The 23,833-nt window shown below is 48.2% G+C and overlaps 1 protein-coding gene across 9 annotated transcripts in view; it reads left to right on the plus strand.

Annotated features, from left to right (window-relative positions):
• LOC105734474 (protein FAM156A/FAM156B) overlaps window positions 1–23,833 on the plus strand; it is a 50,281-nt gene that overhangs the window by 24,766 nt on the left and 1,682 nt on the right. For 6 of the 9 annotated variants that reach the window (XM_064364337.1, XM_064364339.1, XM_064364335.1 and 3 more), the window contains one exon: window positions 16,232–16,314. The gene's annotated coding sequence lies outside the window, so the exon portion shown is untranslated. The other 3 variants (XM_012477291.3, XM_012477292.2, XM_012477289.2) reach the window with 3 other exon arrangements.

Here is a 23,833-nt window from a genome sequence, read left to right on the forward strand (position 1 = left end):
TGCCCTTCAGCCTCCTAATGCAGGTCAGGGGGGCTGCCCAGAAGCTGCCCACTGATCTGAATCGGTGCCAGGGGAACGGGTGTTTGTGTGGGCCTGTGTGTTTGTTTAACAGAGAGGGAGGGCGCACCTGTAACAGTGAGAGAAATCCACCAGGGCTGGCTCTGTCTTGCTTCTTACCTGAGGGGCTAACTGCCTTTGCTCATTCCCACACGTAGGCCAAGCTAACTATGGGAGGAATTTAGTGTAGGGTTTAACTTCAAAGCAAGGATGATAATAGTCCGTTTCAGAACCCAGCCTGAGGAGATGTACACACAAGCAGCAATGTTGTGTGAAAGGTTTGTGGGAGCACTGTGACCTCACCAAGGACAAAGACGTTTTGCAACCTCCTTGGGCTCCTGTTGACACCTACATGTCTGTGCTCACCATTATCCTCCTGAACTCACCCTCTCCTGATTCTCCCTTTCCCAGTGTAAAAAGAAGCTTGGGATTCATGCCCCTTAAGATGGTTCCACAGGGTGTTAGTCCATCACCTTGCTGTTTCTCTGAAATAAAGCCACTTTCCTCTGCCCAGGAGGCGGACGTTGCAGTGAGCCATGATCAGGCCACTTCACTCCGGCCTGGGCCACATAGTGAGAACCTGTCTCAAAAAAAAAAAAAAAAGACTTCATTTGTTGAACAGTCATTTACCAAACCCCAGCTATCTCCTGGGTACTGTGCTGAGTGGGGCATATGACAAAAAAAGACACATCCCCGCCCTCATGGAGTTTATGTCAAATTGTAAGATAATGGTCTATCTACTGATCCCACACTTAAAATGCAAAAATTCCTTCCAGACTTCCAGTAATATCCTACCACTACATGGACACTGTAAGACTCTTACAGCTGTGTACTTCCATTTCCTTTCTCCCCACCTTTCTGCTATTGTTGTCTCACATTATATTTCTACCTGTGTCAGAATCCCTGTTACTATTTGATAGTCAATTTTCTTTTAAAGAGATTAGCTACAAGGAAAAAATCTTGGCTCAGCATGGTGCCTCACGCCTGTAATCCCAGCACTTCAGGAGGCTGAGGCAGGAGGATTGCTTGAGCCCAGGTGTTTGACAGAAGCCTGGGAGCCTGTGAAACACAGGGAGACATTTTCTCTATAAAAAAGAAACTTAAAAAATTGTTTCAAAAATCGGCCTGGTGCAGTGGCTCACAACTGTAACCCCAGCACTTTGGGAGGCTAAGGCAGGCAGATTGCCTGAGCTCAGGAGTTCATGACCAGCCTGGGCAACATGGTGAAACCCTGCCTCTACTAAAATACATAAAAATTAGCTGGATATGGTGGTGTGTACCTGTAGTCCCAGCTACTTGGGAGGCTGAAGCACAAGAATCCCTTGATCCTGGGTAGCTGAGGTTGCAGTGAACCAAGATTGTGCCACTGCACTGCAGCCTGGGAATCGGAGCGAGACTCTGTCTCGAAAAAAAAAAAAAAATCTTGTTCCATGTTCAGCACTGTTAAGTTCTGTGTGTACATCCAAAGTTCTTTCTGTTTTCCTTCTGAGCCAAGAACTTCCTTTAACATGTTTTGTAGGACAAATCTGTTGACAATGATTTTTCTCCCTATTTTTGTTTATTTGCCTGTTTGTGTAAACGTGTTTATGTCACCTTCATTTAAAAAAAATTGTGCTGTAAGGTCAGGAGTTCAAGATCAGCCTGGCCAACATGGTGAAATCCTGTCTCTACTAAAAATGCAAAAAATTAGCTGGGCGTAGTAGCAGGCTTCTGTAATCCCAGCAAATCGGGAGGCTGAGGCAGGAGAATCACTTCAATCTGGGAGGCGGAGGTTGCAGTGAGCCAAGATTGCACCACTGCACTCCAGCCCTGGCTTCAGAGTGAGACTCTGTCTCAAAGAAAAAAAAAGTGCTGACTACAAAGTTCTGGGTTGCATAGATTCTGATGAAAAGTCTGATGGATAACTTTAAATTTTTTCCTCTGCATGTAGTGTATCTTCTTTTCTTTTTCTGCCAGGGCACTGGTGTTGGGGTTTGAATCAATCTTCTCAGTAGCTGAACTGGCCTTTAGTTGTGATGTTGCTGTGGTTATTTTCAATATAACACGGTATTTCAGATTCAGGGTACAAGATACCAGTATGCAAAAATCAATTGTATTTCTTCTTTATTTTATGAATGGGCATAAGAATTGTACATATATAGGGGGCAAGTAGTGATATTTTCATACATAAAATGTATAGTGATCAAAGCAGAGTAATTAGCATATGGATTGTCTCAAACATTCATCATTTCTTTGTGCTAGGAATATTCAATGTCTTCCTAGCTATTTCAAACTATATATTATTTTTTTATTATTTCAAGACAGAGTCTTGCTCTGTCACCCAGGCTGGAGTGCAGTGGCACGATCTCAGCTCACTGCAATCTTTACTTCCTGGGCTCAAGCAATTCTCCTGCCTCAGAGTCCCAGGTTACAGGGATTACAGGCAGCCACTACCATGTGTTGCTAATTTTTGTATATTTAGTAGAGACAAGGTTTCGCCATGTTGGCCCTGCTGGTCTCTCAACCTCCTCACTTAAGGTGATCCACCCGCCTTAGTCTCCCAAAGTGCTGGGATTACAAGTGTGAGCCACCATGCCCGGTCTATATATTATTGTTAATTATAGTCATCCTACAATGCTATGGAACACTATAACTTCTCCTATCAAGCTGTAATTTTGTATTTCTTTTTTTGAGATGCAGTTTTGCTCTTGTTACCCAGGCTGGAGTGCAGTGGCATCTTCTTGGCTCACTACAACCTCCGCCTCCCAGGTTCAAGTGATTCTCTTGCCTCAGCCTCCCGAGTAGCTGGGATTACAGGCATGCATCACCATGCCTGGCTAATTTTGTATTTTTAGTAGAGATGGGGTTTCCCCATGTTGGACAGGCTAGTTTCGAACTCCTGACCTCAAGTGATCCACGTACCTTGGCCTCCCAAAGTGCTGGGATTACAGGCGTGAGCCACCCCACCCAGCCTAATTTTGTATTTTTTAATAAATCTCTCCCTATCCCTGCCACTGGTTACCCTTTCCAGCCTCTAGTATCCTCTGTTCTACTTTTTATTTCTATGAGACCAGCATTTTTTACCTTCCAAATATGAGTGACAATGTGTGGCATTTAAGTTTCTGTTCCTGGCTTATTTCACTTAACATAAAGCCCTCCACTTCCACCCAGGATTGCCAAGAATGACAGAATTTTGTTCTTTTTTAGGGCTGAAAAGTATTCCAATGTGTACATGTACCACATTTTTTTCATCCATTCATCTAGGCTGATTCCATAGCGTGGCTATTGTGCATAGTGCTGTAATCAGTGTGGGAGTGCAGATGTCTCTCTGACATGGCTGATATCCTTCCTTTTGAATAAATGCCCAGTAGTGGGATTGTTGGATCATATGGTGGTTGGTTCTATTGTAGTTTTTGGAGGAACCTCCCTTCTGTTCTCCCCGGTGTTTCTACTAGTTTGAATTCTCACCAATAGGGTATGACAGGTCCCTTTTCTCTGCATCCTTGCCAGCATTTATTTCTTTTATTTTCTGGAGACAGGACCTCACTATGTTGCCCAGACTGGTCTTGAAGTCCTGAGCTCAAGCATTCCTCCTCCTTTGGCTTCCTAAGTAGCTGGGACTACAGGCCTGCTCCATCTCAGCCAGCTCTCACTGTGGTTTTGATTTGCGTTTCCCTGATGACTAGTGACGTTAAGATTTTTTTTATACATTTCTTGGCCATTTGTATGACTTCCTTTGAGAAATGTCTATTCAGATCATTTCCCTATTTGAACTTAGATGGTATTTTTTGCTGTTGAGATGTTCGACTTCTTTGTATATTGTGGATATTAATACCCTGTCTAATGAATAGTTTGCAAATCTTTTCAATCTTTTGTAAATAAGTAAATATGGGATTTAATTTAAAAGAATTTTTTTTGAGACAGGGTCTTACTCTGTCACCCTGGTTGGAGTGCAGTGGTGCGATCAAGGCTCACTGCAGCCTCAACCTCCTGGGCCCAAACCTTCCTCCCACCTCAGCCTCCTGAGTACCAGGGACTCCAGGTGCTCCCAGCTAATTTTGAATTTTTTTATAGAGAGAGGGTCTTGCAGTGTTGCCCAGAGTGGTCTCCAACTCTTGACCTCCACTGATCCTCCCACTTCAGCCTCCAAAAAGCTGGGATTACAGGACTGAGCCATTGTGCCCAGCTTAAATATGGGATTTTAGGCATTAAGCAGGGACAGCTGTTTGGGTGAGCATAGCTAAGGAGCTGGGTTCTTCAGTCAGAGAGCATCCCCCCAGGCATTGATTAAGCCAGGACTGTGTTCAGAGCGCTGGAGGAAATGCTGGAGATGCAACACTGGGCTCCTGTGGTTCTGCGGCAGTGCATGTCCACCAGGGAATCAGAGATGGCCACTGAGTGTGTCCCCAGGAGCCTCAGGCCCACTGGCCAGGCCCACTTGAACCTCAGTACCCGAATTCCACAGCCTGTTTTCACTCATGAGCAAATAGCTCTGCCTTAGGGCTCGTGTAGAGGAGATGGGGCAGGGAGGTGTCTATTCTTCCCTTTGCACAAAGCCCTGCAGCCAGCATGGATGCCCTCATATCCCATCTCCTATAAAGCAGAATCAGGCATTGAGAGGAGGGGGATGGGGCCCTCGCGACATAGGGAGGTTGATTGGCTGGGGACAGCAGCGCCCCTGAGTGTCAGCTCTTGGTCTGTGCCACAGAGCCTCAGCACAGCACGGCCAGCTGCTTCAGCCTCCATCCACTTCAGCTGCCTCTGCTTCACTCCCTTGCAAAGGATCTGCAGGTGTCCCTCTGTTCAAGGCCACACAGAGCACAGGGAAGCCAGGTGTCTGCTGTGCCACCTGAGTGCACTTGCCCAGGAGGCTAAAGCAGTTGTTCAGGGCAGATGAAGAGGATGTGGACAAGCAATCCCAGGGCTGGGGGAGGCTTCCAGCACTGTCATAAGCAGCACAGACCCATGCTCTTATTCCATCGGGGCACAGGCACCCCTTCCCCACACTGTGACAGTAGCCCCCCCAGCAGAAGGGCAGCTGAGGCCTTAGGGGCACAGGGTTCCACTCCATGATGGCATGAACCCTCCAAACCTAGAATGGACCCCCGTTTTGATGGGGAAAGGGCTCCACTGGTTGTGCAGGCCAGCTCCGGCCCTCCTGGGTGTGGTCTAGTCCCAGAAACAGCCTCTGAGGGCAGAACCTGGGGTCTCCCTTCACCTGGAAAACAACAGGTTACTCGGCTGCCTGGGCCCGGTTCCTGAGATCAAGACCAACTCTGTAAGGACAGAAGCTGCCCAGAAATGCTCTCCGTAATCCTCATTCCTTTCCCCACCCCATTACTACCTTTGACTCTGTTTCTGTTTCCCTCTGTCTCTGTGTCTGCCTCAAGAGGGTGGGTGATCTCTTGCTGTGACTGCATCTGACACGTGTCCTGTACCAAGTGACTTTTTAGGTGTCTCCATTGCAAGATGTCATTCTGCTGAGCTCTTTCAGGCTCTGTGTCCAGATTCTGAGGTCTCTGACCAATTTGGAGGGCAGTGTCCCAGGTCGGCAGGTCTCTGAGCTGTGGAGGGCTTGTGTCCAGGGTGACAGTCCTCTGGGCTTGTTAGGGTTTTCTCCCAGCGTGTGAGGTGTCTGATCTGCTTTAGATGTTGTGTGTAGAATGCAAGACGTGGGAGCAGTTCTGTATTTCAGGAAGTAGGGTTTGAGCTCTCCCGAGGGTCTGTGTCAAGGATGGGACACAGTAGCGCTCCCTGGGCTCCATATCCTAGGTTTTGAGAGCACCGAGATTATTCCAAACTCACAAAAGATGTCTGATCCATTTTGGGTCCTGCGTCCTGAGTGTGTCCTCTCTGGTTATGAGTCCACACCCGAACAGTTGAGGCTGCTGACATGTTGAGTAGTTGCTGTATCTCAGGTTGTAAACTCTGTGCTGTGTGTCCCACAGTTGGAGGTCTCCCAGGTGTTTCTTGCAGGTCACATTGTGCCCAGGGCCTCTGTGTTCCCTGTCCCGGTCCCCTCAACTGTTTCTGTGTCTGCATCTCAGAGTGGGAGCACTATGGTTTTGTGGGCATCTGGGTCCAGGGTGTGAGGTCTGTGAGGTAATTGGGTTCCTACATAACAGGTTCTGAAGTTGCTCACATGCACAAGCATCTGGATTTTAGAATCGGTCATCTCCAAGCAGGTTTAGTGTCTGTGTCTTCCTTCACTGAGTTCTCGGAGGTGTGTGAGTTCTGTGAACTGTTCAGTGTTGTGTGTCCAGGGTTGAGGTGTCTGAGCTGCTGGTTCCTGGGTTTTTATCTGGGTTTTCTATGCTGTTTGGGTATCTTGGGCTTTGTGAGCCGCCCTATGGGGTCCCTGAGGCATTTGAGAGTCTGTGTCCAGGGTAGGACATTTTAGAGCTGGTGGGAGATGTGAGTCCTGGTCTGTCTTTGGTTCCGTGTTCCAGGGATTGGAATGTCTGTCCTCTTTGGGAGATCATCTCCAGCATGTGAGACATTGTCACACAGCAAATTTCAGACATGAGGTGTTTGTGTCCTTTTCCTGATGTTTGCGTCTCACCCTGTGCAGTCAGTGAGAGCTTGTCTTGAGTTGGATGTCCCAGACTTGTCCACTCCAGCCCCTTACAGCCTGGCTTACTTATCTAGACCCCTGAGTTTACACGGCCAGCGTCCTTCACAGCTACCCCTGGGGTTGCAGTCAGGTGACTCTGTTGAGAGTCACAACTCTCCCTCAGCACCAGTTGTGGAGATCTGATTTTGGGGAGGGGTTTCTTCTGTGTCTCTGACGAAAGACACAAAACAGGGCCCCCTTTCTCAGGGATGAACAGGACCTGCCCATGTGGTCCTGAGTCATGTGGTCTGTCTCCTGCTAGACCTCACTGACACCCAGAAAATAACCTGGACACGGTGTCCCTGTTGCAGCTCTCCAGAACACACGCCTCAGACCCAGGATCCCCTGTGCCCTGGTGGGATGGCAGGAGACTCTAGCTGTTTGGATCATCTTCCCAAACCCTAACTTCACTTTTACATGATAAGGATCTACAGAGCGGCCCCTTCCTCACAAACGCACAGAGCTTCTGAATGCAGGGCTCGGGGCTAGGGAAGGGAGGGACGCAGGGAGATGCCATCTGTGGCTGGGGGAAGGTGTGGGCCTGAGACCTTCTAAGCTGGAATGTAGGAGTAATGGGCACAGACCATTCAAGAGAAATCTGTGTTGGGCTGAAGAAAGTAGAAACTACCTCCAGAATGTCCCCTCCGTCTCTAAGACATGCATGGTTTAATTCTGTTATTTTGTGAGGCTCTTTGCACTATGATGCAAGGATGCATAGAGGGCTCAGTCACACGGGGGAGAACGAGACCCTGAATGGTCTCACAGTCTAGTGGGGGAGGCAGATGTGTTCCTTCAGGCAACAAATATCTATGAAGGTCTTCTACATGCCAGGCACTGCTTCAGGTGTGGGGATACCAGGGAACCAAATCAACAGAAATCCCTGCCCTGAATCTGATGTTCCCTGAAGGGGACGTGGTAGGTGGCAGACAGCAAACCCTCCACAAGGGAATCTAGGAAATGTTAGAAGTTATGAACAAAATGTACCTGAGACAGGTCTCAATTAAGAAGTTTATTTTGCCAAGGTTAAGGACGTGCCCCTGACACAACCTCAGGAGGTCCTGACAAAACATCTCCAAGGTCGTCAGTGTACAGCTTTGGTTTATACACTTTGGGGAGACATAAGACATCAATCGGTGCATGTACAATGTACATTGGTTCAGTCTGAAGAGGCGGGACAATTGTAGGTTGGTGGGGCAGAGGGGGTCTTTCAGGTCATTGGTGGATTCCAAGATTTTCAGATTGGCAATTGCTTGAGTTTATCTAAAGACCTCCAACCCATAGGAGGGAGTGTCTGGATTAAGATAAGGCATTGTGGAGCCCAAGGTTCCTATGCCAATGAAGCCCCGAGGTAGCAGGTTTCAGAGAGTATAGGCTGTAAATGTTTCTTATCAGACTTCAAAAGGTGCTGGACTCTTTGCTAATTCTCTTCTAGGTCAGGACAAAGACCTGGAAAGGAAAAGGGATTCTCTACAGAATGTAGACTTCCTCACAAGTGATGGCTCTGTAGGGCTATTTCAAAATGTGTCAAAGAACTATATTGTTGGGTGAAATACTTTGACTTCTTTCTGGGCCTATTTGTAATGTGATGCTATGCTAGTCAGGCTTGAACTTGGTATCTTATTGCTAAAGCCTTAAGATCTCTTCCTTAAGATAACACAAATGCTGGTCAGTTGTACCTGAATTCCGTAGGGAGAAGGGTGTAATGACGCATGTCTGACCCACCCTTCCCATCATGGCCTGAACTAGTTTTTCAGGTTAACTATGGAATGGCCTCGGCCTAGAGGAAGGGTCAATTCAGATGGCTGGTGGGTGGGGCTTACAATTTTATTTTTAGTTTACAAAGGTGATGGGGTTCTGTTAAAAAATATCCAGATGGTGGTACAGGGACTGGGAATGGGGGAGGAACTGGGTGGGCTGCAGGTTAATTATGACACAGAGTGACCAGGGTAGCTTGGGTTGAAAAGGTGACATTTTCACAAAGATGTGAAGGGGGAGGAGTCAGTCAGGCAGATATCTGTGGTGAAGGCCTTCCAGACAGAGGGACCAGTTGGGAATAAAAGTCAGAGGCTGAGTCATCCCGACACAGTGCACATACCACAAGGACACCAGCGCGCCAGCAGGAAGCTGCACAGAAGGCAGGAGGTGCCACGGTGATAGGGACGGGATCCTGTTGGGCCAGGTATGCTTCTGCTCTGCCAGTGAGATGGAAAGGGACAATGAAGGGCCACAGATGCCAAAAGCACATCTGTGCAGCCTGCAGAGTTCAGGCGAAGGTGGGACCTGGGCAGGAGCAGTCAAAACCAGGAGGGCTTGGGCAACAAGCTAGGACAGGCAAGGGCAGCTGACGCAGCCCACCCGGACTTGACAGACATGCTCATCCAGGTGTTCATGTCCTTGTCGCCGTGGACATCTGTGTTGTGGCCACAGAACCACATACTTGATTAGGAGGCCAGAACCCAGTCAACAGTCCTCCTTCCCTACAGATCTTGGGGGAGGTCCACGTGCACTTGCCATGGGGTACTCGGACACTTTGGTGAACCCATCACTTTAGTCCTACTGGGAGGCAAGAGCTGAGCCTGATGGAGTAACATACTGACCGAGACATATTTAAAAATTCTGGCCAGGTTTGGTGGCTCACACTTGTAATCCTAGCACTTTGGGAGGGTGAGGCAGGCAGATCACTTGAGGTCAAGACTGCGAACAGCCTGGCCAACATGGTGAAATGCCATCTCGATAAAAAATACAAAAAAATTAGCCAGGCCTAGTGGCGCGCACCTGTAATCCCAGCTACTTGGGTGGCTGAGGCAGGAGAATCGCTTGAAACCAGGAGGTGGAGGTTGCAGTGAGCTGAGATTGTGCCACTGCACTCCAGCCTAGGTGACAGAGCAAGTCTCTGTCTCAAATAAATAATATTGTAGCCTCTTTTATTAGGAGTTCCAGAATTAGGGAATGGAGGAAAGTTACAACCTTCCTCCCCAACTCCAAGGGAAGAGAATCTCATTGCACAGATGTCCTCTGTTCACTGGATTCTCCTGGAGCATTTCTAATGCACACAGAGCTGCTACAATCATAGCCATTACCAACCAAGTACCCTGGGTGAAATTCCTTTATTAACTGAATAAACTTGTTCTGAGTGCTAACTAGACATGCTAGGGACGAGGGGATGCTTTCGGCTGTATCCTTTCTGGCAGATGACCTCCACACTGGTGGGGGTAAGGAGAGCCATGGTAGAAGTTAACCCACAGTCCCCTAGAAGCACACAGGAGAGCACCCTACCCTCACCTGAAGGGTGTGTGTGTGCAAGGGTTGGGTCAGGATAGACTCTTCAGGGGAGCAGAGATGTAGGCAGCAGGCACTTTGATTCTGCACGGCTTACAGCCCACAGAGCCGAAGAACAGGAGAAGCCAGATTCCCATCCTCAGTCTGTTGATTTCCACACTACATTTGGAGTCTGATCAACTCCACAGCTGTGTTGCAGCCACTAACAACGCTGCCTCTGCTCTGTCTGCCTCTAGATTCTTCTTATCTGGTAAAAAAAAGGGAGGATGGAGACGTAATTTATGGCGGGGGTAGACTGCAAGTGTCTCTGTGATAGGGCAAAGCGCCTCCTGGCGGAGCCCTAGAAACTAAACTCGACTGTTAGCTGTGAGGCAAGGGACTCTGGGGCAGCTCCTATGGAATGCATTAGAACTTTTCAGGGTGGCTATGCCCTTCCAGGGGCCTGAATCTCACACAGGTGGACGTGGTGTCGGGACCATACTCACTATCCCATCACAGAATAATATCTGCATCTCAGCAAGGGGAACATAAGCAAAGTATGTTGTTGTGAGTTTAAAGAGGCTTGGCTTTGGAGTCAGAGAACCTGCGTATGAGTCCCAAATCCAGCCTCTGCTTCAGCGCCCTGACCTCTTTCAGCTTGGTTCCTTATCTGTTGATGGGGGTTTGATAGTTATGTCTCTGGGTCTTTGGGAAATCAACACTGTACATGCATGGCACACAGCAGGTCCTCAACAGCCAGGCTCCAGGAATAGCCATTCACACTCTGCCATGTTAGGGGCACATCAGCGTGGGTGCCAGCATGCCAGGACAGTGTGAGTCCAGTGTACCCTCCAGCCAGGGTTCAGGCTTGGGCTGCCAGTGGCAGGACCAGGGCCATTTCCATCTTTTCTTTTTTATTGTCCACATGTCCAAAGCAGACACTTCCTTTCATACTCAGGTGTGCCATGCTAGGAGCTGACATAACAGGCTGTAGTGAATGAAGCTAAGCCTCAGAGTCCACTCTGTGGCAGGAAGGACCAGCTGTGAGGCAGGTCCTCAGCACACATCACTTCATGGTACTGAACCTGGGGCCATAATTCCAAACTCCACGTTCGCACAACGATGAGTCTACAGGAATAGAGAGATCAATGTCGTGTATTTTTATTATAATTTATTTTTATTGTATATATTTGAGGTATAAAACATGTTATACACACATACACAGTGAAATAATTGCTATAGTCAGGCAAATGAACCTGTCACCTTCCTCAGTTACCTTCCTGCATCCTATTCTTTGCAAGTAAACTTATCCCAAAACCCTACTCTGAGGTGAAATTCCAATTGGTTGGCCCACTGGGGGAATTTTCATGAATCCCCATCATATGCTATTGAGTAAAAATAACAAACCCACTAAGTGTGCTTTTGATCCATGTCCTCCCTAGGTAAAGTAGAATTTGCTCTCCTTCACTTGAGAGCTGAAGGTAAGGAGGAATCAGGCAGAGGGGGATGGAGCAAGTACCGGCCAGACAGAGGGAAGGTGGGGTATGAGGTGGTGGACATGAGAGGGAGAGCGAGAGAGTGAGCATGCACACTAGAGAGAGAGTACAAGTGTTGGCCAACTGATGAACACAGAGAGGTCTAGAATGTGGAATACTGAGGGTGGGTGCAGCAGGAGGAGGCATCTGCTACAGAGGATGCATTTGGGGATAGCCGAGGCCTGATGTCCCTAATCCTGGAGGCTGGACTTTATCCTAAGAGCAGCAGACAGCCCTAGTAGAATTTGAAAAGGTTTGACATGACCAGATCAGCAGTTAAGAAAGGTGCCTCACGCACTAAGACAGAGAATGTGTGGAAGGGGTCAAGACTGGCAGCAAGAGGATGAGCTATGAATTGTTGGTGGTCATCAAGGAGGGAGATGAGGGTGACTGGACTGGGGAACTTCCTGTGGTGATGGAGAAGAGTGAGTGTCAAGATCTCACTTAGAAAGACTTGGGAGGTTGAACTGGCCAGGCTCTGTCACCCTGGGGGTGGTGAGAGAGAGGTAGCCATCAAGGATGGCTTTCAAGATCTCTGGCACAAGCTGCTGCGTAGAAGTTGGTGCCTGTCAGTGAGTCAGGCAGCACAGGAGGAGGGGCAGGTGTGCTGAGAGTGGGGATGGGTGGGTTCACTTTGGGACATGCTCAGTAGTCCTTGCTCTGGGACCTAAAGACATATGAGTTGAATGACTTCGCAGAGCTGCCCTAACCTCTGTGTGCCTACCACACCTCATTTGTAATAGGAGAATAAGAATAATTAGAAAATATGACTAATTTGTTTCATTTGTTGAGTCTAGGAGAAGGTTCTCCTTTTATACTGCAGAGTGGTATTTTCTTGTGCGCTCCTCCCAAGTAAAATGGGACTGTCTCAATTTGCCCATATAGTGGCTTGATTTTACCTATCTGCTTTGGGTATCATCACCATTCGGCATGTATTGCCAATACTAAAGAAGTAATACATGTGATAATAAACACCTGTTACTTTGAATTTATGTATTCAAAGTCACAGGTGTTTATTATCACATGTGTGCTGTAATAGCCCATCAGCCTGTCCTTCAGACAAACACACTCTCCCTTCAAATCCTCTAATCTTCCTCTTGAAGCCCACCTCTCCCTCCAGGGGCTGGGTAGGGCCTTTGGGACCAAGGATGTCTAACACTCTTCTTTAAGAAGTCATCTCCCACTGTCCAGGAGGCTGGATGGGAGGAAGTGAGTGCAACGGGCCTGTGGGGTTGTCAGCGCAGAAAATCTGTAGACTCAGGGAGGATCGAGCCACATGTGTGCATTTGGAAATGACAGTGTATGGCTGCACAGCACGAAGGGGATGAAGCCACAGACACCTGGATTTAAATTGTAACTCCACCATTTATTTCTTGTGTGACTTTGGGAAAGTTACTTAAGCTCTCTGTGGCGCAGTTACTTCAATTGTAAAATGAAATTAAGATAATATTCTAGGATAATGGTTGATTTTCCTTCCTGCATTTAGACCACAAAATACTACTTTTTGAAAACTATAAACTGCTGTTCATGAGGCGGCTTCTCCCAGGGTTAAAAAGGAATGTACTATGCATGTATCTGCTAGGACAGACCTTGTTGCATGTCACTTGATTCCTGAAATACGCCATGGTAAAGAAATCTCTGTGCCATCCTATTACGGATGAGGCGCGGTAGGCACAGAGAGAGGTTAGGCACTTTCTTGTTCTGGGAAATCACTGACCTTTATAAAGGACCTATATTCTCCATGGGAGTTAGAGAAAGGTTGCTGGTTCTCCACTCTGTGCCATGACTCCCAAATGGCAGACCTTGTTATTTTTGTCTCAGGAATGATTCTCTTAGATGGGAAGTGTGTCCTACAGAAAGTAGATAGGCAGAGAGAGAAACATTCCCTGTTCAGCTAGCTGAGACTTCCGCTAATTACAAAAAACTCCTGCCCCATAAATCTCCCCACTAAAACCTGTCTACTCCTTCCTATGAAAGCAAAAGGCACACCCCCTTCCCCCCTCCATTTACCCCGACAGTGTGATTTCCACTTCTGGGGCGCTCACCCTACGGCAGTAACCTGAGTAATTTCAATGTCTTGGATTGGTTCGTTTCTGTCTTTACCAAGGTGTATGTATCGCTTATGCAAAAAGAGTAACTAATGAAAATGAAACAGCCGGTGTCAGCTCTTAAGGTCGCGCCCTAGCTCAAAACTCCCAGCCAATGACAGAAGTCGGCCTCTTCCCATCCCTCCAGCCTAGTTCCCACGTCCCTCGCCTGTGAACTTCCGCTGCGTGGATTCTCTCCCCATGACCTCCGGAAGCACTCGTGCCGCCCACGAGCCACGAAAAAGGGCCGCTCCGGGGACGCCGCGGCGCTCCTCCGGAAGGGGTGATCTCCACGCCTTCTCCCTTCGCAGGCGACCTGGGCGGCATGAGTAGAGAAGCCACTGAGCCGCTCTCGTACACATACTCACTCCTCTCGGGTCCCCGGCCGCCCGCAGCAGCTAATAAGAGCTCCAGGTTCTTAGCAGTGTCGCATTCCTGTGACGTCCGCTCGTCCTCGCTGACGCCCCCTTCCGCTTTGTGGCGCCTCTAGCCCGCCGGAGGGTGAATCGTCTCGGTGGTCTTAACCCTTCAATTCTGGGCGGGCCGCGCTGCGTTTCTAAGGCCCGGGAAAGGAGGCCCCGCCGGGCTCCTGGACGGCGGGAACCGGCTCCAAAACGACAACGCGCGTGAGAGAGCCCGAGAGAGACGGAGAGCGAGCGAGCGAGCGAGCGCGCGCGCGGGAGAAACTGAGAGTGGGGGTGGGTGGGAGAGAGATTTGTAGAGCGAGAGGCCGACACCGAGGCAGTCCCCTAGCACAGGCTACGGTGTCTTGGGACTCGAATCCCTGGGTTGGGCCGGCCGGGAGTGGGGCTTTCGGAGGAAGCGGGTGGTTTTTGCCGCCGCCCTTAGCTCCCCAGTGTGGGAATGGCGGTGGCGCAGTTTAGGGGTGGCGTTGTTCTCTTTCCCTGCTTGGGGGTGGCCTTTTTCAGCGGAGAAAGAGGATGCCGAGAATTGCCGCGGGCGTTGGTAGCCGGCAGGACTACACTTGGGCTGTAATCATTGTTCAACGGGTTTAGAAATCACCGTGTTCTTGGCATCACCTCCTTCCCCACCTCCTCTCCCACCGCACAGCAGGAAACACCGTGACTGGAGGACTTTCAAGGAAGACTCCGTTGCCCCTTTTGAAGCAAACCGTCCCACAAACCCTTTCTAGGACGTGTGACAGAGGGAGGGTCGTGATGTGACATATGAGATGTGCGTTTAGTGGGCGCTGTGATTCCTGCATTCGCGCGCAGTGGCTGGTCTAGGCCATTTGTGTCCACTAGCCGCACAAGCTGTAGGGTGTTAGGTTTAGAGAAAGAAGGCCTCTCCGTCATCCACCTTGCTGGAGTACAGGCCACCATGGGCGGTAGCACTCTGCGCCATCAGAAATGTAGTGCTCTGAGTACTCATGGATTTCCAGCTGCATCTCCAATGCCATTTCCCTCTACTGACATATCCCCATTGGGTGCGTTGGATTTGTGCGTGGGTGTGATGGTGGTTTGGTGTTTGCTCAGAAAAAAAAAAAGCGAATGGCTTTGCTTGGCTGGGCTTATCAGGGCACTAGCAACGGAGAGAGAAAGGACTTCTGTATTCTTAGGAGCAGAATTTCAACAACTCCCTGTCAAAGGGGCAGTGTGTCTTACCTGGAACGCTTTGGCATTTAATAAAATGTCCTGTGAATACTTTTCATGGGGAAGCACTGTTTTTACTGTTCCTGGTTGGACAGTGGTTACATTTGAAATCATAGTTCAGAATTCGTGAAATACCTAATGGCAGTAATCCATTTCCTTTCCTTAGTGTGTGGTTGGAAGATGAATTCCAGATAAATGTTCACTTCCGGGCTGGGCAATTGTACCTGGCACAGGAGATATAGGTTCTTTAATGGAAAGGCCTGATGTGCTAAAAAAAAAAAAAAAAAAAGCCTATACCGTCTTTAGCCACTTATGAGAATATGAAGGTCGGTGGAGCCGCAGGTAAGTATGTGTCAGAGAATGCGAATTAAAACAGGTGGCAATATAAAGAGAGATTGGTGTCACAAATAGTGGAGTGACTTCTGTATTTCAGCAGACCTCAGTGAGAAATGGTCACCACCACTGCCTAGATGTGTGACCTTCAGTGCTACTCAGAAGTTACTCTCTGATCCTGTTACGTCATCTGCAACTGGTGCAGATAATATATATCATACCACACCCTGGGAGAAGCTGTTCTTACCACCTGGGCTATGGTGGTTTTGACTTCCTCTGTGTCAGGAGCCCCCGTGTCTCATGCTTGCCACGGTTGTCTTTTTGTTTTGTTTTGTTTTGTTTTTGGGGGGATGGTCTCACTCTGTCACCCAGGCTGGACTGCACTGGCCTCAGCCTCCTGGGTTCAAGTGATCGTCCCACCTGGGCCTGCTCAGTAGCTGGGACCACAGGTGTACGGCATTGTGCCTGGCTAATTTTTTAAAATTTTGTTGAGATGGTGGTCTCGCCCTGTTGCTCAGGCTGGTTTCAAATTCCTGGGCTCAAGCAATTCTCCCCCTTCAGCCTCCCAAAGTGCTTGGATTAGAGGTGTGAACCACCATTCCTGGCTTCTTGGACAATATTTTATTTCTGACTGAGACTTGTCCTTGGGATGGGTCTGCATTGGGCAATTCACTGAAGGCACTGCTGAATGGAGTGGGCTGTCAGTAAATACCTGGAGGAATGGGACCTGGCCAGTGAGGTTGTTTTCTTTTGTAGGTGAAGGTGTAGCAGCCACTCGACCTACACCCACAGCATCGACCTTGTGAACCCAGCGACCTGACTGCCTTGGGCGAGTCTAGGTAAGCTCCTTTCTCACAAGAGGAGACTTGCTCCTTGTCTTCCTCTTGCTGCTCTAGCCACTGGTCTTGGTCCCTCAGAATGTGCCCCTCCCTGGACTCCTGGTTGTACTCCCGCTGCTTTTCTGTGGACTCACCTGCTGGGAGACCCCTGATGCTAGCACCATGCTTCACTGCTGTCTTCATTTTCTTCTTTCTGTCTTAAAAGTAGGCATTGCTGGCTTTACTGACTACCTGTTCTTTTGTTACAAAGCTGCTAAGAATTACAACTCCTCTACTCCAGACCCAGCAGCATAGAGAGAATCTGTGTAGGCATCCAAAAGCCGTGTGTAGGACAGACTCTTTTCTCAATCTGTGTGGCATTGCATGGCTAAGAGTCAGACTCCTTTCCTCTGGCATGGCACGAGACTAGGAGCACAGTTTTCAGCACCCAGAGACCTTGCACAGATCTTAGTCATTTTGCTGTAGGATTTTGGCACTTCTAGAAAAAGGTCCATGTGGCCAGGCGCGGTGGCTCATGCCTGTAATCCCAGCACTTTCCGAGGCGGGTAGTTCACGAGGTCAGGAATTTCAGAACAGCCTGACCAACATGGTGAAACCCCGTCTCTACTAAAAATACAAAAGTTAGCCAGGCGTGATGACGGGCACCTGTAATCCCAGCTACTCATGAGGCTGAGGCAGGAGAATTGCTTGAACCCGGGAGGTGAAGGCTCCAGTGAACTGATACCGGGTCACTGCACTCCAGCCTGGGTGACAGAGCAAGACTTCGTCTCAAAAAAAAAAAAAAAAAAAAAGTCCATATTTAATTGGAATTATTAAGTGAAATCTGTGTCTTTAAATGGAAATAAATAGATTTTATAAGGGGATCTCATATCGTATTTGGAACATTGAAACAAGCATCGCATAGGACTGGCTCAATTTTTAAAAGAAACACAAAGCTCTTCCTGGCGCTCATCTCCAGGGTGTAGTCTGGATTCACTTGCTTAGCTGTTCTCTTTCTCCTTCTGCACAGGAGAAATGAAGCAAATGAGAGTGGGTAGTGCGAGAGGTGTGAGAGGTGCAGCATTTTCAGCATAAGAACAGAAGTGGCCAGGAGAAAATGAGAGTAAGGAGTCGCAGCGTTGTACCCGATCCCCGGGCAGCTGTGGACACGCGATTCAGCCCCCAGGGCTCTGCTGTCTGAACTCTTCCCTCGGGATCACTTTCTCACTTAGGCGTCAGAGGAGGCTGAACACCCAGAGAGGCAATGCCACCAAGGGTGTATGCATCTGCAATCAGGGAGACCCGGGAGGGAATTCTGTCCCTGAGTGGCTGTGTGATCTGAGGGAAGTTACTTGACCTCTCCATGCAGGAATTTCTGCCTTTGCAACGTGGAAAAATATGGATTCTGCAGAGTTGACTTGACATACTCAGTGAGATGTTTATGACGGGCCCCATACTCCTTGTTTCCTTTCATAGATATTTGTGAATGTGGATGTCCACTGGGCTCAAGGCTCTGTGGTGGGTGAACAAGACAAAGTCCCTGGCCTCTGTCAGCTCCAGGGCTGGGGGGTTGACAGACAACTACCTGTTGACAGCTGAGTGGGACTGGGGCCAGGACGGAGAAATACAGGTTGTTTTAGGAGCTTGGAGAAGGCTTCTAGCGGGGAAGTGCTATCTCGGCTGAGTCCTGCAGGTTGAATGAAAGTGAAAGTCTTGCTAGGGGCCATGGCATTCCCGAACCACCATAGGCACCCACCACTACACCCGAGTAATTTTTATTTTTAGTGGAGATGGGGTGTCACTGTGTTGGCCAGCCTGGTCTGGAACTGGTGGCCTCAAACGATCCACCCACCTCGGCCTCCCAAAGTGCTGGGATTATAGGCGTGAGCCACCATGCCCAGCCTGATGATAAATGTTAATCACATCCACAGATCCCTTCCCAGCAACATTTAGAGTAGCGTTTGACCAAAGGGGACCAGTCACCAAGTCTGGCCAAGTTGACCGATAAAACCATCACAGTGAGGGATCAGTTCCCAGATAAAACCATCCCAGTGAGGGATCGGTTCCCAGAGACATCACCTTTCATGCTGCAGGTCTGACGGCTAAACTGTCTGGGTTCCCTGTCTCCAGTAGCCCCTCCCTCTCTTCAGTAGCTGCGTGAGATGATGCAGGAAACTTGAGGCTGTGGTGTTTTATGCAGAGATTTTTGATACAAGATCTTTTCCCGGGGAGCAACTGCCTGTTGAAGGAATGACGTTGGTGAGATGATGAAGGAAGGGAAGTCACATGTCTTGCTGCAGCCGCTCCCCTCCGTACACACAGGGGACTTCTCTAGACCTCGTTGTCCATAATGCCTCTGTCAGGGATCATGAGTGACTCCATGGGTGTGGTTTGAGAATCTCTGGATGAACCTACACGTAGGACGGTAAAATGTTTCATTTCACAAAATTGATGGAGGGAGAAAGAGGAAAGAGCAATGACTATGCAGGCTGGTTGTCAGCTGACGTCTCCAGAATCTTCATATTTCTTTTTTTCCTTTGAGACAGAGTCTTGCCCTGTTGCCCAGGCTGGAGTGCAGTAGTGTAATCTCAGCTTACTACAGCCTCCACCTCCTGGGTTCAAATGATTCTCCTGCTTCAGCCTCTCTAGTGGCTGGAACTACAAGTACCCACCACCACACCCAGCTAATTTTTTTGTATTTTCAGTAGAGCTGGGGTTTTGCCATGTTGGCGGGGCTGGTCTCTAACTCCTGATCTCAGGTGATCAGCCCGCCTCGGCCTCCCAAAGGGTGGGATTACAGGTATGAACCACCACGCCCAGCCCTTATTTCTTCCTATAAAGGTGTTGTTGGCTGGGCACAGTGGCTCATGCCGGTAATCCCAACAATTTAGGAGGCTGAAGCATGAGGAACACTTTGAGCTCAGGAGTTCGAGACCAGCCTAGGCAATATGGTGAAACCCCGTCTCTATAAAAAATACAAAAGTTAGCCAGGCATGGTGGCTCTCGCCTGTAGCGTAAGCTGCCCGGGAGGCTGAGGCTGGAGGGACAATTGAGCCCAGGAAACGGAGGTTGCAGTGAGCTAACATTCTGCCACTGCACACCGGACTGGGCAACAGAGCAAGACCCTGCCTCAACAAAAAAAGGGGGGAAAGGGTTGTGAGGACTTTTTTCTCTCTGAGAATTAGCTTCTCCATGTAGAAATAGATCCTGAGAGAATCCTTGTGACACCTGAAAATTGGCTGGGTGGTAATTGGGGTAGGATAGTTTTCCTGCTGGGCAGGGTGGCTCACACCTGTAATCCCAGCACTTTGGGAGGCCAAGGTGGGTGGATCACGAGGTCAAGGGATCCAGACCATCCTGGCCAACATGGTGAAACTCCATCTCTACTAAAAATACAAAAATTAGCCGGGTATGGTGGTGGGCACCTGTAATCCCAGCTACTCGGGAGGCTGAGGCAGGAGAATCGCTTGAACCCGGGAGGCAGAGGTTGCAGTGAGCCGAGATCGCACTATTGCACTCCAGCCTGGGCAACAAGAGCAAAACTCCGTCTCACAAAAAAAAAATCATTTTCCACACGTTTCACACATAAGCGTTTGTGTAATACGGTGGTGGCCCAAAGGATGTCAGGGAACTAACTCATAGGGAAGATAGATTTCAATTTCTGAAAGATTAACCCTTTCTGGGGTGTGTGTGTGTGTGTGTGTGTGTGTGTGTGTGTGTTCAGTACATATTCAAACTGTTTCTGATTTGGTTCTTTCCTACCCCGGTGTGTGCTGGTAGCCACAATTTGGTGAATAAACGTTCAGAGGACCAGCATCCTCTCAAGAAAACTAGTGAATTCTTGGTTTCCAAGTTTGTCAAAAGAATAGAGCCTGGGAGGCTGGTCCGAAGTTTCCATTTAGCATTTAATGTCAATTTTTGGTTGCATTCATCTAAGATGTATTTATCAAAAGAATACAGAGAGATACCCTTATTGCAAAATATGCCATTGGGTTTTTTCACTTAACCTACAGCAAGATTGACTTCTTTCCCTCGGGAGTATAGTTCTGTGAGCTTTAACACAGGCTTACGTTCTTGTCACCACCATCACCACGGTCAGGATGCAGAACAGTCCCATCACCCCAGGACACTCCCTGGAACTGCCCCATTGCGGTTACCCCTCCCTCACCCCCATCCCTGGTGTAAAGTGATCTGTTTCCTTCCCTCTAGTTTTGTCTGGGGGAGAGTGTCGTGTCAGTGACGCCATATGGTTTGTGGCCTTGTGAGGTGGGCTTCCTTCTTTTGGCCTGATGAACATGTTGAGTGAGTGTCGGATGCTTCTGTCCTAGGCTGAAAAAGCAGTTTCACTGTGTGGAAGATCACAGGTGTTCAGCCAGCCTTCCACCAAAGGACGTTTTCCTCTCTCCAGTTTGGGGCAGTTTTGCATCGAGCTGCTTTTATCATTCAGTGCGAGCTCTTTTGTGAACCTAAGTTTTTGTATTTCTCTAGGGTAGATCCCCAGGAGTGGGATGGCTGGGTCCTATGGTAAACATCTGTTTCACCTACAAGAAACTGCCAAGATGCTTCTCCAAGTTGCTCTGCTATTTCGCCCTCCCAGCTGCAAAGTGTGAGAGTTCCAGTCGCCCAGCATGTTCTCCTCGCTTGGCGTTGCCAGTACTCACGATGTTAATTTGCGTTCCCCTAGTGCTCAGTGACGTTAAATATGGTTTCATGTGCTCCCGTTCAAGTCTTTCCCCCATTTTCTAGTTGGGGTGTTGATTTTCTTATTGTGGAGTTTTGATAATGTGCCATGTATTTTGGATGTGAGATCTCAGTCAGGTCAATGATTCTCAAACATTTCCTCCTAGTGGTGCAACTTTGATTTTCTTTTTCGGAACACACTAGCTCTTACACAGCCAAGGTTTTGTTTTATTGTCTCTTATTGATTGATTGATGATTTTGAGACAGGGTCTCGCTCTGTAGCCCAGACTGGAGGGCAGTGGCTCGATCTCGGCTCACTTCAACCTCTGCCTACTGGGCTCAAGTGATTCGCCTGCCTCAGCCTCCACAGTAGCTGGGGACTACACGCATGTGCCACCGTGCCAGCTAATTTTTATATTTTTTGGCACAGACAGGGTTTCACCATGTTGGCCAGTCTGGTCTCGAACACCTGCACTCAAGTGAACCAGCCACCTCAGCCTCCGGCAGTGTTGGAATTATAGGCAGGAGCCACCGTGCCCAGCCGGACCTAGAGTTTTAAATTTTGCCAGAATTCTATTCATCCATCTTTCCCTTCCATGGATCGTGTATCTCACGTCATGTCCTAGCCTCCCCTCACAAAGATGTCCTCCTACGGTTTCTTTCCAAAAGTCTTAGTATTGAACTTTGCCGTGTAGGTCTCTGAAGCATTTTTCCTCAACTGCACATAAAGGTTGAGGTTGAGGCGCATCTCCTCGCATAAGGACACGGTGCCTCGTGTATTGTAAAGCTTATCCTTTCTCCGTTGGATTCCCTCTCACATCCGTGTCAAAACTGACTGGCCACATCTCTGTGGATGGATTCATGGACTCTGCTTTCTTCCATGGATCTATATGTCTACCCCTGTAATCCAGCAATCTCCATTATTACAGCTTTAGAGCAAATGTGAAAATCCAATAACACGATCTCTCTGAATCCCTTCTGCTTTTTGGAACATCGGCTATTCCACGTGAATTGTCGAATCTGCTTGTTTATATATGTAAATGTCCCTCAAGGATTCTGACTGGCAGGCACTGCATTCATTCTACACATCAAGTTGGGGACAGTTGACTTTTTCCCTTCTTGAGTCTTTAAATCTGGGAACACATTGTTTCTCTCCATTTAACCAAATCTTCTTTGATCTCTTCATTACTGTTTTGTAGTTTTCGGTACACAGACCCATTCCATGTGTTTAAGCTCTATACGTAACGGTCTCACTGTGTTTGTAGCTTTTGTAAACGGTATTCTTTCTTAAATTTAGGTTTCCAGTTACTCATGGGATTGTTTTCCGTGTGTTGACTTTCTCTCCTGTATCGCTGCTAAGCTCTCATTAATGAGCACTAAGGTCTTATTGGCTCTGAGAGTCTGGGGGAGATGCATGGCTTGTTCCATGTAGACGATCACATGACCTACGAAAAAGAGTACTTTGGTTTCTTGCTGTCTCCGGTGCGTGCCGTGACTCTTCTGGCACTATAGCACTGACTAGGCCTCCAGCGTGACGTTGAATAGACGTCCCTGCCTGGTTCACATCCTCAGGCAGAAAGCATCCAGTCTTTGACCATTGAGTGGCTTGTTAGTTGTAGGTTTGACTGTTTACGGCCTTTTTGTGGGGGAGGAAGTTGTCTTGTGTCCCTAGGGTGCTAGTTTTTATATCACCAGTGGACTTTGAATCTAGTCAGATGGTTTTTCTGCATAGCTTGATGTGATCCTGTCATTTTTGTTCTTCACCTGATCTCTCAATCTGTGGATTACATTGATGGATTTTCAGGTATGGGAAGAACAGTCCTCACATTCCCTCTATAAAACCCAGTTGATCGTGGCTCATTCTTCTTCTCACATATTGCTCCATTCAAACTGCTAGGTTTTTGTTGAATACTTTGGTGCCTGTGTTAGGAAAGAATATTGGTCTGTCATTTTCTTGGTATCCCTGCGGTGCTGGTCTCATAAAATCGGTGGGACGCATTCCCTCTGCTTTGTTTCCTAGAAGAAGTTGTGTAAGTTGCTGCTATTTCTTCATTTAATGTTTGTTAGAATTTGCCAGAAAAACTGTCTTGGCCCAGAGATGTCTTTGCAAATGTGTTTACCTGTGAATTCAGTTTATTTAAAACATACAGGACCGTGCACACAGTTCAGTGTTTGAAATCCATCCTATGTGAGTTTTGGTAGCTTGTGGTTTTCGAGTATGTGCTACATTTCCTCTGACCTGTGCAATGTGAAGCTGTAGAATCACGTGTATTCTTACCATGTTGACCATTTTATGTTTTCTGTGTCTGGAGTGAAATCTCTTCTTGCGTTCCTGATATTGGTAACTTGTTTCTTTGCCCTGTTTCCCCCCAGTCAGTCCTGCCACGTGTTTATCACTTCAAAGAACCAGCTTTTGGACTAATTGAATTCCTGTATGTTTTTTTCTGTTTGAAGTCTCCTGGGGGTTTTTGCTTCTGTTGCTTAGCAAAATAAATTCTTATCTACAGTAGGAATTCGGAGACGATTTCCATAGGTATGAGCAGCCTTTTTGACTAGACACAAACCCAGTGCAGGAAGACGAACATGCAAAAGGGTGTGCCCCCATGGTGCAAACGCTTACAATTGAGTAAAAGTCTCCCTTGTGAATGGAAGAAAATAAACGCTCATGGGGAGAGCACCTGTGAGTCACGCATTGATTATTCTTCAGATGATGCTTGGGAAGGGTTTGGAAAATGTCAGCGGGGAATCAGCATCACCGAACTGCATCGCATCCTTTTGCACCCCGGGTCACGTGGATGCATTAATTGGTATCATTTCTCAGTCCTTTATTAGATGGCATTAGTATTCTCAGCTGCTGAGA

This window comes from Aotus nancymaae, unplaced genomic scaffold (assembly GCF_030222135.1).
Source record: "Aotus nancymaae isolate 86718 unplaced genomic scaffold, 86718_ANA_hifiasm-v0.15.2.pri h1tg000058l, whole genome shotgun sequence".
In the NCBI taxonomy this organism is placed as follows: Eukaryota; Metazoa; Chordata; class Mammalia; order Primates; family Aotidae; genus Aotus; species Aotus nancymaae.